This window comes from Ursus arctos, unplaced genomic scaffold (assembly GCF_023065955.2).
Source record: "Ursus arctos isolate Adak ecotype North America unplaced genomic scaffold, UrsArc2.0 scaffold_17, whole genome shotgun sequence".
Lineage (NCBI taxonomy): Eukaryota > Metazoa > Chordata > Mammalia > Carnivora > Ursidae > Ursus > Ursus arctos.
Genome location: NW_026622841.1, coordinates 36,470,224 through 36,489,799, shown reverse-complemented (window position 1 = coordinate 36,489,799; position 19,576 = coordinate 36,470,224). Strand labels below are relative to the sequence as shown.

General features: G+C 37.4%; 1 protein-coding gene across 45 annotated transcripts in view; it reads left to right on the top strand.

Moving 5' to 3' along the window:
- Positions 1-19,576, top strand: part of DTNA (dystrobrevin alpha) — a 344,923-nt gene that overhangs the window by 91,929 nt on the left and 233,418 nt on the right. For 14 of the 45 annotated variants that reach the window (XM_044382934.3, XM_044382933.3, XM_044382937.3 and 11 more), the window contains exon 1: positions 5,666-6,033. The exons of 13 other annotated variants lie outside the window; for them this stretch is intronic. The gene's annotated coding sequence lies outside the window, so the exon portion shown is untranslated. Of the gene's footprint in view, positions 1-5,484; positions 6,034-19,576 lie in introns of those variants that run through there. 18 more of the 45 variants (XM_048218545.2, XM_048218548.2, XM_048218543.2 and 15 more) reach the window with 13 other exon arrangements.

The window sequence follows — 19,576 nt, the reverse complement described above, 5'->3', positions numbered from 1 at the left end:
TTTTGTAAACATGGAGTATTGATTATTTCCTGGGCTATCGAGTCTCTCAAAAACAAAACGTCCTTATCTTGGTGAATTGAATTTAAGGAAAAATCATATGCTGAAACAGATACTACTAAGAAAGCTATTCCCTCAGTCAACCAGTATCTATCTCTCTCCGTCCCCGCCCCACATACATGGTGTGAAGTGTTGTACCTCATCTGTGGACTTCCATTGTTCCTCAATCTAACATAACTAGAAGTTTCTTTAAAAAATAACTTCATATAATTTTATATAAAGGAAAACATATAAATCTATTCATTTTATGTATCGTATATATTCTACATGTTTTAAATGCATATCTCACTTGAGGTTTATAACAACTCTGAAATATGTATTATTATTCTCATTGTAAAGATGAGGACATAGTGGCCCTTGGAGTTTGACCTGTCTCAGGTTGCATGGCTGCCAGGGGTAAAAGCAAAAGAAATCTGTATTTTTGGAGTATCTGTCTACTTGTGAAACACCTCTTAATGAATAAAAAGTCTAATCTTTGTCAAAAGCATACACGTAGGGGTGCCTGGGTGGCTCAGTCATTAAGCCTCTGCCTTCGGCTCAGGGCGTGATCCCAGAGTCCTGGGATCGAGCCCCGCATCAGGCTCCCTGCTCCGCTGAGAGCCTGCTTCTTCCTCTCCCACTCCCCCTGCTTGTGTTCCCTCTCTCACTGGCTGTCTCTCTCTGTCAAATAAATAAATAAATAAATAATCTTTAAAAAAAAAAACATGCATGGAACATAAATAGTTCCAGATTACATATATAGAATGATCAACTCTGGGGTGCCTGGGTGGCACAGCGGTTAAGCGTCTGCCTTCGGCTCAGGGCGTGATCCCAGCTTTCTGGGATCGAGCCCCACATCAGGCTCCTCCTCTGCTAGGAGCCTGCTTCTTCCTCTCCCACTCCCTCTGCTTGTGTTCCCTCTCTCGCTGGCTGTCTCTATCTCTGTCGAATAAATAAATAAAATCTTTTAAAAAAAAAAAAAGAATGATCAACTCATCCTGGTTTGCTGGGGATTTTCCTGGTTTTAGCACTGAAATTCCTGCATACTGGGAAATCCCTCGGTTCCAGTAAAATTGAGATGGTTGGTCACTTTACATATAGAGCTCGTCCCAGGAGACAATAATAGATAGTCATCCTGGGAACAGAGAGAGATACAGGAAACAAAATGCAAGGAGAGGAAACAGATCAAGAAAGTTTATTGAGACAAGGGTGAGGGTTATTTCTTACCCATACCAAAGAAAACCAGTTTTAGCAACCACAATAACACAGCAAAACAATTAGCTTTTCAAAAATGTTTATATAACCAAATATATGTAGATTTAATATCCATGTCCATGTCATAAAGTGTCCAAAAGACACACAAATTTCACACTACCAGATCTTGAAAAGTAAAGACCTAACTTAGGTGTTTCATGAGAAGAAATCACAAAATGCACAGCCAGATGTCATTGGGCCAGACATCCTAAACCTCCCCTCTAAACTTTGCTCTCCTCCAAGTCTACCTCATCAAAGTGCTGCTCCCTAGTCCGGCTTACAGCCTGGCACCTACTTGTAGGGCACCAGATGCTATTCCCTGCTCCCTTCCCTTATTCTCACTGGTTCCTTTAAGATCATTCTTTTCCTTGGATGTTTTCCCCCCATACCCTTCTTAAAATTAACGTAAGCCCCCTTTGTCTTCATCAGTGTCTCCTTTCACATTGGAAAAACCTCCTCATTCACCTTCCACTCCCCTTCCCAACAATCTACCTGCCATTCAGCAGACCCAGAGAAGAGAAATAGAGATGCCTCTTCAAGGGCCAGAAGGAGAAGGAGAATGAGGAAAAGCTGCAGTTATTCTAGTTTGAATATTTTGAGTGTGTGTGTGTGTGTACCCGGAAATCATTTTTATAGATTTCCTGCTAGTCTTTACCTTTCCTTCTAATGCCTACAGTAGAAGTTCTAACATAGTAGAAAATCATGGTGCATGTACATTTATATGTCATGATTTTTAACCTAAGTGTTAGCCCATGTCTTTCTATTGTCATCAAAAGTATCATTGTTCCCAGTTACTCTACCAACTATGATGCTATCATTAGTATATTTATACATATGGCCCTTTCCATAATTAGGGCTATTTTCATACCATATGTATTCAAAATGAGTGCCCATTTCATCCAATTTTTAAATTGTTTGGCATTTAATAATATTATACATAGCATGCTGCTGTTTTGAATCCCTTCCATATCTGTTGTTAGAGCCTCCATTTTTTAATGTTTTCTTAATGTATAGTTTTCCAATTTTTCTTGGGCAGTGTCTATTTTAATTGCTTTCAAAGAACTACAGTTTGGACTTATTAAATTTTCCTTAGGAAAAAAACTATCACCGCTCTCCCCCCCCCCAAAAAAACCCCTGCATCTTTGTGTAGTGTCTTAGTCCGTTCAGACTGCTGAAACAGTATACCATTGACTGGGTGGCTTATAAACAACAGGGATTTATTTCTCACAGTCTGAAACCTGGAAGTCCAATATCAAGATACTGACAGATTCAGTGCCTGGTGAGGGCCTACTTCCTGGTTCACAGACAGCCATCTGTTTGCTGTGTTCTCACATGGGAAAAAAGAGTTCTCTGGACATCTTGCTTGAAGGGCACTAATCCCATTAATGAGGGTGCCACCCTCAGGACCTAATCAACTTCCAAAGGCCCCACTTCCTAATGCCATCACTTTGCCAATAATGTTTCAATATATGGATTTTGGGAGGGACACAAATATTCAATGTATAGCAAATAGTATATATATATTTTAAAATATATGCAAAAGAGTAAAAAAATCATCTGCAAAACCATCCTCCTTTGAATTATTACCATGCTAGTCTCTTAAGGATGCCAGCAAGGAAAAAAAATAACAGGGACCACTTGCTTTTCAATAACTGTATTTTTTCATACACTCAGATCAACTGTAAGATCTGAGTTTGAACACCTTACTCACCCCTGTAAGGAGCCTGCTACCAGCATTTGCCATCCACAGAACTGTGCTAATGCAGTCTATTTCTGGAGAATGGAGCACAGATTAACTGCTTGTTCATGATAAATCAAGGGTATTTGATTTGCCTGTTACATGCCCAGTTTTCTTTGGAAGCAAGCCCTGGAAGCTATTTTTCTGATCAAATTCTAACTCTCGTGTTCGTGCTTATGAAAGAGAAAAATAACATTTACTCATGATAAAGACTGAATTCTAGCAATTATAAATCTTATCAATTACCTTGTGAAGGTTGGGGGGAAAAGAAAAGAACAAAAAAAATTCCCATCGTGTTCACTCAACCTTGAGGTTGGACTAATGCAGACAGTTCTAGAATTTCCATGATTGGAACAAAAGAAAACATAAGGGGAGATAAAGTTGGTAACCCAAGGAGATATTTGATTGATAACTGTTACACTATAAAGAATGGCTAGTAACAATTCAGAAAGAAAATGATTACAATTCATTAGCTAATATGAAATATTAGAAGGACCTAACATTTCCTTTTTTCTCTGCTTTTCTTAGAAACCAGCAAGCTCAACAGGAATTATCTTAGCAATATTTTCCATGTTGGTATTTAGAACTAATCACTCACACAGACACAAAATTAATGATTTTTTTTTCTTCAGTAAAGGGACTCAGTACCTAATAAAACTTCCATATAATCTTTTGGTTAATGGCTTGAAAAGAGATAATTTTTCCCCAAACCATTAAGACAGATATACAGTGACCCAATATATAACCATTTTTCATAAGAAAAATATATACTTTTACCTAAACAGTTTTTCAGTTTCAAAAAACATTTATTGACCATCAGTTACATGCTAGTGTTCACTCAGAGATACAACATACGCGAATAGTGTGGCTGAGTGTGAACCTGATGGCCTGCCGCCGACCCTGTCCTCTCATCCTAGTGCACGTGTATTCTGACCCCATCCATTAGCCTTGGGTAGGAGTGTTTTGTTAGAGGGAAGAAGACACATAGGGACAGGGACATGTGCTGTCTGCGTGAGTGATCATTCTTTTCTGTTTATGTATGAAGTAATCTGGATACGCCTATCTATCAGCATTGCACATAGCTTGAAATGTCGCTAAGACAATCAACTTGGGAGTAAGAATAAGGAAAGTTTCTTTCTCCTCTACCAACTTCTTTAAATTTTTTTTTAAAGGACATGCAGTAACAGGTTAAGGAGTGAGCAAGCTCTATATTGGCCAATCTATGTTGGGCATCAGAATATCACCAAAGGCAATCAGTAACATGACGGCAGTTAATCAGGTGTTCGCTCGTGGTTCCCTAACATGGTCTTGTCTGGATGTGGTACAAGACCACCTAGAATAGAAAATGTAAAACAAGCAAAGGGAAAGCTTTCTTTTTGGAGTCACCCTCTTGCCGTTGAATATTTTTGAGATGTGTGTACCAGTTGCAAGGAGCAGCTGCGGCCACACCAGTACCCGAGCCCAGCCAGCTGACAGTTGCCCAGAGTTGGCAGCACAGCCAGATGAAATTTGGGAAGCCAAAATGCGTGGGGTTGTGGTTTGTCTGATTGCTGAAATGATAAATCCTTTATCGGGCCTTTCAGGAAGTTGTCTGGTCCATATCATGGTATACAATACATTCACTACATTTCAACATGGAGAGGCCAATTATTTGCAGCACCAGCAGCAGGAGCAAATCTTTTGGCCCCATGACCACTATGTAAATAATAAACACAAGTTTATTAGTACTGATTTGAAGGGACTATATGTTTTTAATCCAACCCTATTGAAGGATACGTATCTTTTCCTCATTTCCGTTCACTCAGTTTTTTTGTTTGTGTGTGTGTGTGTGTGTGTGTGTGTGTGTGTGTGTGTGTCTGTGTGTGTCTGTGTAGTCCTCACCAGTTTGCAAGACAGTCCTGGAAAAGAAGACTTGACAGGGAGATAGAAGTGGGGTTTTTTTGCACCCTCTTCTGCTGTCTGCGATATAAAATACAGGGTTATGGAAACCCATGTCTCCATAATTCTTATGAACAAGCTTTTCTGTCACAGAAAAGCCACAGACTGAACAACTGTGCTCCAGAATACTGTCGAGCAGGCAGCGTGACTGTTTCTTCGCCCAGTGGATCCCAACTCATTGACTAATAAGGAAATTCAACTTTTCACACAAGATTTGCCATTGTGCTTTTTTACTGCACGCATAGCCATTTTGGGTAAAATTATATGTGAATATTAAAATTTAAATGCTATGTGACATCAAAGGTATTTGTAGTGCCCCCAAATATTCACTCCATTCTCCTCAAAGCTAAGGAAAAAATCCAGGAAACTTACTTGTTCGTATTATGTGTACCTGGGGAAGTTTTTCATGCACAGCAACAGAACAAAACTTGAGCTGCCTTGCTTTCTGCTTCCAGGAATGCCAATCAGAGAACATTCTTTTTCAGACAGCCAAGTTTGGAAGTCAGTTGGTTTCTGGCAGTAAGAAGGGGGAGGGGACGGCAGGAGGGAAAGCACAGTGAGTCCTCAGGCTGATCTGAACTTTCCAAGTGTTTCCGTAATAGCCATCAATGAAAGCATCTCCTTTTACCCACGCAGAGACAGGTAAAAAGACAGCTGAGTAAATGGGCATTAGATGTAGCAGCAGCGGAAGCTCAGTCAGAGGAAGGAGGGGGGTGGAGGGAGGGCGTTTGAAAGCCTGCCATTGGTGAGCTTACCAAAGGCATCTGCCAGTGGGACTTCAATGGAATGTGAAACCAAATCATTTTCAAGTTAAAGATAGACACAGTATACACCAGGATCTAGAAGCTGGATTTTAAACTCCTATCGCTCCCTAGAATTTCAGAGGGTTCTGTTATGATCTCTGTAGTCATTAACAATTTGGCCAAAGTTGGTTTTTCAAGTGACTGTGCTAAGAATTCGTGTATGGTCTGGATGTCCTGGAATGAAAAGGATTTAGGAGCTCCTGGTGTACACACGCTAGGGTAAGTGAAGAGATTGGCTTTAAGGCGCATCGCTTCTCTGGGAAGGTTAGTGTTGAATTTTTCTTTGTATTTGGGTTAAATGAAAATGTGATCACAAAGATTTTCCAGTACTGTAACTTTCTTACCTTTCTTGAGATATTTGGTATTTTACAAGTTATGCAGCAGAAAGAAATTGAGTATTTCAGTTTAGTTTTGAAATTTACCTTGTATGTCTGTCACTTCGGTTTTGCTTTATTACCCTTACTTACATTTTCCTCCCTGAACTCCTTAAACACCTTGCCCTTATCGAATCACAATGTCAGTGGTTCTATGTCATGACACCTACTGAATGTTACTCTGTTTATGATGCCACTGGTTGCAATTGTTTTATTGTGAGATGGGATTTCCTTGCATGGCACAATGACACTTCCTAATTTAAAAAAGGAAAAAGGAAAATAAATTTAAAAAGGGGAAAAGAGGTGGTCTAAAGGTGGGATGAAGTGTATAAGGAGCCTTTAGAAGATAATCTGTTTAAAAAAAAAAAAAGCAAATGAGAAAAAAATAGGCAGTTTTCCATTGAAGAGAACAATTTATTAATAGAAGTTATTTTTTGGTGTCGCCTTATTAATTCCAAGCAGGTTCTCTTTCTCCAAAAAGCTGCTATTTGCTAAGTGAATGGAGGCGTTCTGATTATATGAAGCTTGAGAGTGGAGGAGGGAGAGTTGTCTTATTTGCTATTACCATGCTGTGTTTTAAGGGTTTCAAACTTTTTTCTTTACAAGAAAGAATGACAAACTTCAGTTCTCTTCATGTTTTGACCATGTATAGGTTTTGTTTCTTATTTTGTCGAATGACCTCTCAGCTCTGCTCTTAGAGACAGCTTTCCCAAACTTGCACAGCATTCCTTCTGAATAAATATTGTCCATAATAGTCACAGAGGACATGGTGTGAATTGGAAATTCTACTTTATATGGGGAAAATAAATCTGCTGACGTTCTTATTACAGCGTGGGGCTGAACAGTTGTTAAATGTAACTGGCTGGATTTTGCTCTGTCAAATAGACCAGATTCTAATGAACTAAGTTGGCTACACGAAGTACAAATAATGAATGACTTTACACGATCTTTCAGTTTTGATAAGAATAAATAATACGCTGCGTTATGCTTCTAAAATGAAATAATGAGCATTATATTCATAGAGTCACTTGATTTTACAATGCCGAATGATCTAGCAAGACCAAATCAAAATGTAAAGTTAGCAGGGCTCAGTTTTGATGTCCGCACCCTCCTTTCTCTGCCCACTTTCCCTCTTCCTTTCCAGTCCTCCTTCTCCTTCTGGACCCCTGATGAATATCACTGCTCAGCACCCTTCTTTTCTTGCACTCAAGACCTATCTTCCAGAAAGTTGCAGTGAATTTCCATTTCATTTCCCCACAAGCGGATGGTACCTTTGTAAATTTTCCCCAGTGACATTGACTCCTGTTCCCCTTGCTTCACTCAGCTCAGTCCTGACCTGTTGATAGTAGGAGTGAGCCTGGCAGAAATTGTAGGTGTTTCCAAGAAATCTGAGCGCAAGCATGTGTGTGCTCACTATATACACATGAACTCACACATACACACTTCCAGGTGACTTATACTCAACTAGTGTATTTCTGATTGAATTATATATATAAATCAAATTGTATCAGGCTTTTCAGTATGGGGTTTTGTTTTTGTTTTCAGTGTGTCAAAAGGAAACCCCCAAAAAAGAGCACAAAATTTTAAATTCTAAAATGTGAAAATTTTAAACCATGAGGCCAAATAGTGTTGACAAGGAGGATGAATATGTATCCATTGCTATCATGTCACTCATAGTTTTTAGTCGCCTGCTGAAATTTGTCAAGCTTGGGCTTTATTTCACTGAATATAGTACGTGTAGTTTTATAATATATGTCTGCTAATTCTAATATCTCAAGCGTGGCTGGATTTGTTTCTATTATTATTGTTCCTGCCAGTTCTTACTCATGGTGTCTTATTTTCTTGGTTGCTTAGATATCTTTGACTATGTGTTGGAAATGTATTTTAAAAATCACTTGTAAGAATAAATTGAGACCTAGTGGGGACTATGTTTTCCTCCAGAGGAGACTTTGGTTTGCTTCTTCCAGGCACCTGGGGCAATATCAGACCAGAATTTTCTTTCTCAAAGTGCAACACCCAAGTTACCTGAATGAGCCCCATCCATGTAAGAAGCAAGGCTGGAAATCTGTGTGAGGAATCATTTGTTTGGGGTTCACTCCTATCCTGAAGGAAGATGTGGCCTTTTGAGATCCCAAGTTAAATTTGTGTTAGTTTATTAATGCCCTCATGTGAGGACCGGGCTTTGACATTCCCACAAAACCCGTAAGGCTCCCCAGAGTGCAGCTGGCTTCACACATAGTCATGCCCAAGGGCCAAAGCTTTCAAATATAAGCCGCCTCTCTTGAGTTCTGGTCTTCCAAATTTCTGTGTGTGAAAACCTCGCCATCTTATTAGCTCTTTGCTGTTTTTATATTTTAAATATCTTTTGTTAGTGGGAGTGTCAGTCCAAATTGTCTCATTACTTCTACCAGAAAAGGAAATTCACTCTACTACTTGTATGGTCATTTTTTTTAAATTTAAATATACTCATGCTAGAGCAGGTGTCTGCTAACATCATCGGTGATTTGGGGTAGTTTTTCTGATTTTTAGTTTTAGTTGTGGCCTTTTGGAGAAACTTGCAAATGCATGGGGGATTCATGTTTCCCAACCTTATTTGAGCTGTCAACAATACTTACCAGTCCTTTTATTTGTCCCTAGCTGGCCCCTTTCCTTAGTCATCTCTTCAGCCTCTCTAATCCACCCCACCACCATCACTGTCAGCTGTTGACCTTGACTCCTCTCACTTTCTCTTGGCCTTTATCCAAGTATCTCCACATTTTAAAAATTATCTTAAATACATTCCTTCCTTTCCAGTCTCCTTACAACTGCTCTATTTCAGTTCTTCATCATCTCACTTGGGTATTTTACTATGGTCTTCCAGTTGTTCTCCTACCTCTACGGTCTACCGCCCAACACATCTCCCACCCTGGGACCAACACACCAATCTTCTCAAAATCATAGACATGGAAGGATTGCCCCCTTACTTAAAAATCCCTAGTAGCTCACCATTCCCTTCAAAATAAATTCCTTAGTATGTCTTAAAGGCCTTATCACAAAGCCTCAACCTGTTTGTCTAACACCATCTCCACTACTTCACTGGTTATCACCAACACTTTAATCACACATAATTCCTGCCTTCAGAATATTCCATACACTATTGTATCTCTGTGCTAGTCTACCTGCCTGCCCCACCTCCACCCCAAATACCCATTGTTCATCTCATTTGTGCATAAATCCTACTTCTTCAAGGTTGACCCCGTAAGTCACCTTCCCTGTATTTTCTTTACTTATATAGCTCACCCGCTATTCTGGGAACCTCTAATGGCAGGGACTGTGTCTTGCCCATTTTAGTATTCTCAGTAACTGACACATAGAAACCATTCAATTTAAGTTTAAGGAAATGAACAGACAATTATTATTAGGAAGTTTTTTCTCAACAATTCCTTATTCACTTTATTCTTTTTCATTCTAAACATCATTATTCTTATGACCTTAGACTATTTTTCTGGAACCATGATCATTAGTGCTCTTCTATGTCAAGTAGAGTCAGTTTAAAAGTGCATGTGTCTGTTTGGTTATTGCTGTTTTGCGGGGAGGAGGCCATCTATTTCCATTTTTGCCAAATGAGACTCTCTAATATTGTGATGATGACAGAGATCATAGAAGTTTAAGTATAAATCACCTGTGCATTGTCAGAGAGATTCACAATAAAAAGGAAAGGCACAGAGTTGGAAAACTGACATGTTTCAACAAATCTAGCCCACACTACTGGGTAACACCAATGGAAAAAGTCAACCTGACACAACTCGATCAAAATAATCTCACTGCACACAGCCTGAATCTGAACCATTGGAAAACACTGGATTGTTTTTCAGATCACAGTGTGGTACTAGAAGGAAAGCAGCTGATTGCTTATGTGATATGACATTGTGACCCTAAATCTTTTTTTTTTTTCCTCTCTCTCTCTTTTTTTTAAATTAACATATAATGTATTATTTGTTTCAGGGGTATAGGTCTGTGATTCATCAGTCTTACACAATACACAGCACTCACTACAACACATACCCTCCCTAATGTCCATCACCCAGCCACCCCATCCCTCCCACCCACCGCTGCTCCAGCAACCCTCAGTTTGTTTCCTGAGATTAAGTCTCTTGTGATTTGTCTCACTCTCTGGTTTCTTCTTGTTTCATTTTTTTCCCTCTCTTCTCCTATGAGCCTCTGCCTTGTTTCTCAAATTCCACATATCATTATCATATGAGATCATATGATAATTGTCTTTCTCTGACTGACCCTAAATCTTAAAGGTAGCTGAAAATTATCATTTGAAAACTTTAAGGACTTAAATGTTAATCTCATTTTGCTATGCTGAATTTAAACAACAGTAACAACACTGCATTTAATTATTAAAAATCGAATATAGGTTGTGGGAACCAGAGAGAGAGGAAATATAGCTTATTAATCTCAGGATGTTTAACTAATTTCATATTCCTCAGATCATTTGTAAATTTGTCACACATTTACTATATGCCTTTGACATGCCAACACCCCAGATTTAGAAAAATAAGAAACTTGGTTGATATTTTTTCTTATACAGGGCTTTCCTACCTCCACAAGGGAAAAAGCCCCCTAATATGGATGGGGTCAAAGATATTTTAAATATTAATAAATTAATAAATATTATTTTAAATAAAAATCTTTGACTCTAATCAAGTGTTCAAAGTCAATATCTAGATTAAAATCTAGATTTCTCTATAACAAAATATGAAAATATAATGTTATAGACCTTTTCTTTTTTGCCTCATCAGTAAAAAACAAATTAAGACTAGCTCTTGAAAATTGGTTGATTTTGAGTCACAGCTTTCATATAGCTGAGCTAATTTGTTTTATTAATTCAATTAATCTCTATCAAGCTCCTAACTTGTGACTTAACTGTGCTGGATTAAGAAATTATTTATGTAGTCCCCTTCACTGGACACTGACCCTGGAGTATGTCATGTTAAAACAACGGATATAATTAAGAAATTCCTTTGAATTATTCTCTAATTTATATTCTTAATTTATTTGTGCTAATCTCCATACTTGTTAAAAAGTCACTTTGCCTTTCTTCAACAATTAATATTTTCTTCCCAGAACACTAAGTTTTAGGAGTCTTCAGGTTATTTTAATTTTTTAAAACTGTATTTAGCAGATGTTCTTTATAGAATCATTTTAACAGACCTAAACAAAATTTTTAAAAAAAAAAAGTGAAGTGGAACGTGTCTTTTTATCACATAGGAGACTGTGTTGTATCTTAATATAAAATATAAGTACATTTATTTGCATAAATAAAGTTGGACTTTACATTCTTGCAAGATAAATATGTTGTGAAGATGACTCAGGGACAGCCTGAGTCACGAAAGCTTTGTAAAGCTTTGTGTATTCTAAAGAGGGCAATAGTTATTTTTACTATTTTTCTTTTTTAGTCTCACTTTACTTTTTGTACCTCATTCCTATGTAATGTAGTAGCACATAGATTTATGAGTGCTGAAAGGATGAATTCACTGAGTTAATCATAGTCAAGAACACAGATGCCTTTACTAATTGTATTAAGAGATGTAGATTAATTTTGAATGAAATCTATCTTCTAATGCATATGAACTTCCTAGTCCTAGATTGTTCATTGTTACACATTTGTAGCAACATATTTGCTCATCAAAAGATGTTGTTTTTAACACTTCAGATAAGTGTAACGATTCTCTTCTAAACCGCATCCAATGCTTTATACTATTTAGTAGGTAAGAGACATATGTTATTTTCTTTTATATATGATAAAACTCAGATGCAGACATAGGAAGTGCTCCAGATATACTACGTTTGGTTTCCTGAGGTTACAAACAGCCCCTAAATCTCAGTGGCTTATAAAATCCTAGGTTTCCTTCCCACTCATGCAAATTATCTACTGAGGTTTGGCTGCTGGCCCTTCTCCACATTGTTGCTTTCACTGGAAGTGACCTGTGTTCCTTAGCCAAAGCATGCCATGTGGTCACACCTAACTTCAGTTGGGTGAGGAATACAATCCTACCACATGCCTGAAAAGAGAAAGAGCTGGAATTTTTATGAAGACCTCTAATAAATTCCATACTAATGAATGATAGGTGATCCCAAACCCCCAGAAGAACAAAGATCTAGACTCAAGTCTTAGGCAGTATTCTCTCCTTATCTGTGGTTTAGCTTTCCTTGATTTCCATTACCCCCATGGTCAGCTGGGATCGGGAAGCAGGCGATCCTCCTTCCGACCAGTGGTCAGAATGTCAGTCAGTCATAGCCTGTCCCTGTGTCTCAAACCTGCGTCACTCACCTCACTTCATTTCCTCATGTAGGCATATTATTGTCTCAAATCATCACAAGAAAAAGCAGGAGTACAGTACAATAAGAGATATTTTGAGAGAGAGAGACCAAATTCACATAACTTATTACAGTACATTGTTGTTCTATTTTATTATTTTTTAAAGATTTATTTTATTTGAGAGATGGAGAGAAAGAGAATGAGTGGGAGGGGCAGAGGGAGAGGGAGAGAATCTCAAGCAGACTCCCCAGCTGAGCACGGAGCCCAGCACAGGGCTCAATCCCAGGATCCTGAAATCAGGACCGGAGCCAAAACCAAGAGTCAGATGCTTAACTGACTGCGACACCAGATGTCCCTGTTCTATTTTATTAGTAGTTATTGTTGTTAATCTCTTACCGTGCCTACTTTATAAATTAAACTTTATCATAGGTGTGTATATATAGGAAAAAAACATAGTAGATCGAGGGTTCGGTACTGTCTGTGGTTTCAGCCATCCAGTAAGGATCTTAGACGGTATTCCCGCTGATGATGGGGGACTACCGTGTACCTGTGAACAGGTTCCTTGGCAATTTGTAGGCAATTACCTGCAATCCGATGGTATCATTTTTCTCTTTTCTTGTCCTTTCATGCTTATCCCCACGAAGCCCTTTGGCTCCCTAAATCTTTGCTGTTTCCTGAGTGCCTGTGACCTTTCCTGTCACTGCTTTTCTGATTCTTGGGAATCCTAACATTTACCTGTCTTTACACTTATCTCTCAGGGAGTCCTGCCCGTGAACGGCCCATGAAGAGAAAAGAGCCTCTGATAGGACAATTCCTATGGATTGTAGAGAGCAAAAGTGTAACATTACTTCTACACTTTCCCATCTCTAAGAACTGATCATGTGTAGCAAAAATAAATAAATTAATTAATTAATTAATTAATTTTTTAAATGGAGAAAAAAGCAGTAGAGTATAATCCATTACAGCCCCAGCCCCCGGTATTTCCAAGAGGCAAAATAAAAAGACTAGGGTTAGGGAAAATGGCCCCAAAAGAATGGTGATCTGTATTACATATTAGAAATGCATTGTTTTGAGTAGGATTTACACCACTTTGATACCTATTTTTTGTTTTGCGTTTAGTTTTAAGTGCTAACAAGGCAAAACTGAAGAATTCAAAGATTGATGAGATGCTTGAAAATCGGAAAATTATTAAACCAATGTTTTAAGGACTTTGAATTTTAATTTAAATCAGCAAATCCAATTTATGTTCTTGGAAGCAGCAATTCTAGGAAATGCGCTATGCAAAAAGAAAAAAAAAATAGATGAGTATTCTGGGTCAAGTGAATTTGGAAAATGCTCTATACCATCTCTCTCTCTTGGAGATTTAGGTGATCCTCAGCATTAGGGGTTCTTAAAGTCTGATTTTTTTCAACCCACATTTCTCAAGGTAACTTGTATACACACAGAAGCACAACACACGTAATTTGATTATCTATAAACACAATATGCTTCAACATATATCAATATTTATATATATATCTAATATTTTAACATTCTTTTTAATACACATTTTAACACACTTGGTAAATTCTTGTTTAAATCACCCCTTGTTCATTATTAATGAACCCCTTACTAATAATTAAGAGTGATAATGTGGCAGCTCGTGTAATATTTTGAGAACATAAAGCTGAGAATTTTAAAGGAGTTTAAAATATCTTTACTATTGGGTACTTTATATTCTCCTGATAAATGGCATTGATTTTAAGCACCAGCAGAAATTAAATTTTAAACTGATAGGGCATCCAGGAGTATTTGTTTAACTTTAGTCGGGCATATAATTTGTGATGCAGCCACAATTAAAGATATTGACTGTATTCATCAGAATCCAGAGCTCTACAGGGATTTGTACTATCTGGCCCATTTCATTCAAAAATCTAAAACTGGTATTCCATTTTAGAATATGACTAAACATTAATTTATAAGACTTAGTTATCCTTTCTTTATGAAGCCCTCGTGAAAAGTAATCTTTAACTTCAACATCTGTTTCTTGATTTTTTTTCACCTCCTTTAAGTTAAAAAACTTTAAAGCTTAAAAAAGAAAAGTAAATTGTTGGGTTTCAAAAGATGCTTTATGAAAATTACCATCTATGGGAATTTTTCAGGGAAGAAGGGTAATAGACAAACAGACAAAATGTCCATTTTTTAAAGCATGTGTATTATATTCAGTTAAGTGCTGTGACTGCTTAAAATGAACCAGTTTCTCCACGAACTTTTACACTATCAGCAACTCTAGTCAAAGAAAATTCTAAATATGAGGTTCAATGATTAGTATCAGGGTGTTCAGGTGTGACAGGAAGCATGTGTCCTTTCGTCACCTCATCCACTCCTGTAATATTATTCTGCTTTTTCTTTATCAGCATTTCAGTTCTCTTCCTAACATTTCAAAAGCAAGAGATAATTTTTTGCTTGTTGGTACATTATTTTTAAAAAAGAAAATTACCTGGGAAATATACCTACTTTTTGTATCGTCCAAAGAGAAATCGTTCAATCAAAAGTGTGGGTAGCATCAATTCCTAGCCCACATTTCTCCCCTGGTTTGTTTTTGTTTATATTTTCCCCCTGGGGTTCTAATAAGATTCAGAAACCATAATGATGTCAGCAACACCTCTAAAAATCCATTGCAGGGGAGTCTGAAGATCCCTTCTCCACTCTGTAGGGCTGTTCCTTTGCAACTCTCTGAATAGCCACACAGCCACTCTATTGTTTGCCAAATTACAAAGTCAATTATATCTACATTCTGAAACTGCCTAGCACCTAAAACATTTGGAATGCTGAAAAATATCCTGTGTAACCATTTGCCAGACGCCAGAACATAAATCTAAATTACTTAGATTTACAGTATCATAATCTTTCCTTTAAAATGACATGAGGGAAGTGTTTAACTTAATGAGGCAAAGGATCCTAGTGTGCAAGTTACATTACATTTTTCATTGCACAAGGGTAAATTATTGCTTCAGTCTCGTAAATGGTACCCCAGTGGCCTCAAAGACACAAAGTAGCTTCCAGAAATGCCCACTTTTGTCTTAGGCAATAACTTACTCCATGAGAGTATGCTTTCTGAGAATTGCCCATAACATTTCTTGCAGTAGGCTGAATTTCTTGAAGGTCATTCACAGATGTTAGCTGAACTTGACTTTTTTTTTTTTTAACTTAGGAACATTGAAAGGGTGAGTCTTCAGACATTACCATACAGAAGGAAAACTGATGAACATTTTTGTTCTATCTAAACCATTTAGAAAAAAAGCAAAAAAAAAAAATTCTGAGTAAGAAATGAAAGGATATAATATTGTTTCTTAGCATTTCTCCTCTGATCAGAGTTGCTAACTTCTTGAAATAAATAAGCACCAGTCTATTGAGGTGGTCTATAAAGATTTTGGAATATAATAATTAAGTATATTGTTCTATATTTGCAAAAAGAATCTTAATCCTTCGTTGAACACCATATGTATAAATCTAAATGTGTGTGGGAGTTTTTTAAAGCAAGCTTTACTTTCTAATAAGGTAATATAGGTATTTAATTAAAACAAAACAAAACAAAATACCCTCGCCATTCAGTGTTGCAGCATTTGGGTAAATGTTAGAACTTAGTAATTTCAAGGCAGAGACGTTACTCTAGGCTTTCTGCCAAACCATTCCTGGTAATCTGATGACAAGAGATGAAGCAAAGGAAAGTGCTGCTGCCTGGCTTAGTTAGATATGCATTTGCTAAAAGAGAGCCAACACATTTCTTAGGTAAACCATCAAAATTACAGTTTAGAAACACACATACATCCACACACACACTATGCTTTTCCGAGTCTGGGAATACGCACATTAAAATACAATTCTGTGCTTAAGGGGAGCACAGAAGTAGCAGACACGGCTAGGGTTGACTGGATCCTTTCTTTATCTTGAGTGGTTTTAATGTATGGCCACATTTCTTTCAATGGCTGTCATGGAAGGAATTAAATTACTCGTATCTGGACAAGATTCAGGATTGCCATTACATGGTTACATTCTAGCAACTACTCAAAACCTCTCATTGATAAATGAGTGGATTGCATTGCTATTTTCTGTGGTTTATTTACATGGTTTGGATAAACATCTATTTTCCTAAACTGCTAAAAAGCAATTTAATGAAATAGCGATATCAGAAAATAATCAGAGCACGCATTTTTATAGCAGAGAGACTGTTTGAACCGTTTTAAATTTTTTGGAGGGAGGGATATTGAGTAAATGATTGTATTTGCATATATTATTTGACCACTGGAGGGCTCTCAGATTTTTTTACTTAAATTCTTTAGAAATCTGTTTGATATGACTCAAACTTCAGTAGAAGAAATTTAAATCTTGGCATTAAAAAGCCTATATAGTCTCCCAGCCCATAATTTGGTATATATTTTCAAAGTACAAAATGAAAGAAAAATCAGATTTAGTTTACTGTGTTCTTTCACTATTTTACAACAGAAATCACAACAAATAAAAAAGAAATGAGCCATGTGCTTTTTTTATAATCATGTCATAATCAAGTCTCATGTCAAAATTACATATTCCACAACCTGCATATTAAAGTAAGACATTCCTAAATCTCAGAGTTAGACCCTGTGTTTGATGTTTTAAATGACCTATACCTTGCCTAGTCCCTGTCTTTGAGGAGTGCCCTAGGAAGACAGGTACATACGGTGACAATTTTTTCATAGTGTAGGAAATGATAGAATGTTCAGGTGCTCAGAGAGGTCCTGAGGGAGGTGACAGCTATATTGGATCTTAACAGGTGAGGGGGAGTTACCTAAATGAAGAAAGATGGGAAGGCCTTCAAGATGGAAAAACTAGCATGAGCAAAGACAAGAATCAGGTGCATAGAGGGGCACTCAACTGGTGTTCTAGAGTTTGAGGGTAGAGTGAAATGAGTGAGTTTGGAGAGGTCAGTGGGTACCCAGATGGGGAAAGCCTTTTATGTCATTCCAAGAGTTTTTTCCTCCATTCGTTAGAGCATTTAGTGCTTCTGAAATCCAAACCCCTTCCCCAAAGAAAACAAAGCAAATAAATTTTAATAATAAAATAAAATAAAATAGAATGAATGAATAGAATAAATGCATACTCACAGGAGGATATAGAGACAGAATTCAAAATGGTCTGCCATGTATATCAAGTTCTTTGAATTCTCATGTATTTGCATTTTGCTGCATAAGAAACCTCTCTTTCATTTGACATCAAAGACATTTTCTCCAAATTTCCAGAAAAATACCCATGCCTATTCAATAGTTTCTCATTCTCCCAACACATTGCTGATACGCTTTAGAGCTTCCTTTGACTACAAATCACTTTTGTTTGAGAAGCACAGCTGAAGGTATTAAGGGTTACAAGAAATTGATCACCCTGGATGATGATTTTAAATAAGGCAAGAATGGAGGCAGAGAAGAGAGAGAATATTGCGATAGTCTTCTCATAAAACATAATGCCTACTTAGATGGAATATTATTTTCAACACTGGGGAGGAGGGGTTTTCCATGTTGTTTTTAGCTTAATTCATTATAAGCTAAATATTCTCTAACCTAGTTCCAAAATGGACATTCTAAGCAAAGCTTGTATAAAAAAAGAAACCACACATCATCATCTTCTCATAGTGTCAGCTCTTCTGAAATATTGTGAATGCCTACTAAAAGAGACAGGAGAAATGTTTCTCACTGTAAGCAGCACTCTTAGCACAGAGATGTTTGTCCTAAAGGGTCCCTCCTCTCTCTTCTCATGGCGTCATGGCATCTTGTGGCAATCTTCTAGAAGCACTCAAATTTTGGAGTCTTGCTGGACATTTCTTCACCAACTCACATAATCCACCTTATCCAGCACCAATAAGTCAGAAGATACAGAACTGCACAGATCCACTAGGAGAAAGGCAAAAGAGGTACCATTTTGATACTTAGTGAGAAAGATTCTTTTCAGGTGGCTCTGTTTAATAGCTAGTGGAACGCAAGATGGAGGACTATAGCAGTATAAATCTGAAAGTGTCTATGACTCTAAAACCCTATGATTTGAATCATAAGTGACTATGAGCCAAGTAGGGGGAACCCAGAAGGCATCTCCAGTCTGTGATGAAGCTACCCAAGTGTGCTCTTTTCACAGACTCAATTACAGTTTTAAATCTTATAAAAAGAGTTGTGCCATTTCCTCCTCATTTGATAGATCTAAATAACAGAATTGGTATTTAGGTGAATTGGAGACATGCTAATATGCCCAACCCTACAGAAATATAGGCAGCCTGAGCTATGATGGCGGTATGATCTTTTTTCTCTCACCATCAGGCATGGCCTTCATAGCCTTTACAAATTGCTACCAGGAAGAAAGACTTTACATTAGCAATGCTAAAAATAAAATACACATCCTCTAATATTCAAATGAACAATACTAAGTAACCCTACTAGGTCAGGTGAAGCATTTATACCGGGGAGGGCCCATCAGTATGTCTTTCTACTCAAATATTCAGATATTTGACAAAAGTATTTCTTGTATTCTTTTGTGGATTCAGGTAGTGTAATGGTGAGAACTACTTATAAAAATTTCTAGGCCCAAATTGTTTCTTTCATGCTTTATGGGACTTCTAAAACCACAAGGTCAGATGCAGAACTTCTTTCATCTTTTTTGAGAAAGAGTTTATCCATCTCTTTGTGTATTAGAGTGACCCATCTCTGTGTGAGAATGTAAGTCAGGCTTCTTAAATTTTCCAATAGAATATCAACTCTGTTGCCTTTTCACCTGCTGTTTAAATATATAGATCCTTCTTCAATCAACTGCACAGAATATTGGCACTTTCAGCAGCTGCCAAAAGATTTAACCTTGAACTGACTGGGCTAAGAGTATATGCCAAGACATCTCTAAGTGCTGTAGTAAATTGGATCACATACATCAAGCTCATGGTCTTCATTCTTTCCTTCTCCCGCCGTACACATGTAACATCATTACTTACTGTTTAATTTTGTGTCCTTGACCACTGTTAAGGTTTACCATACTACATGGCACTTAGGGAAAATAAAGAAAGAATGACTTTGAACAACTGCAGTAATGTTCTCCTAAATATTGCTCAATAGCGGCAGAATAAGGAGCTATACCA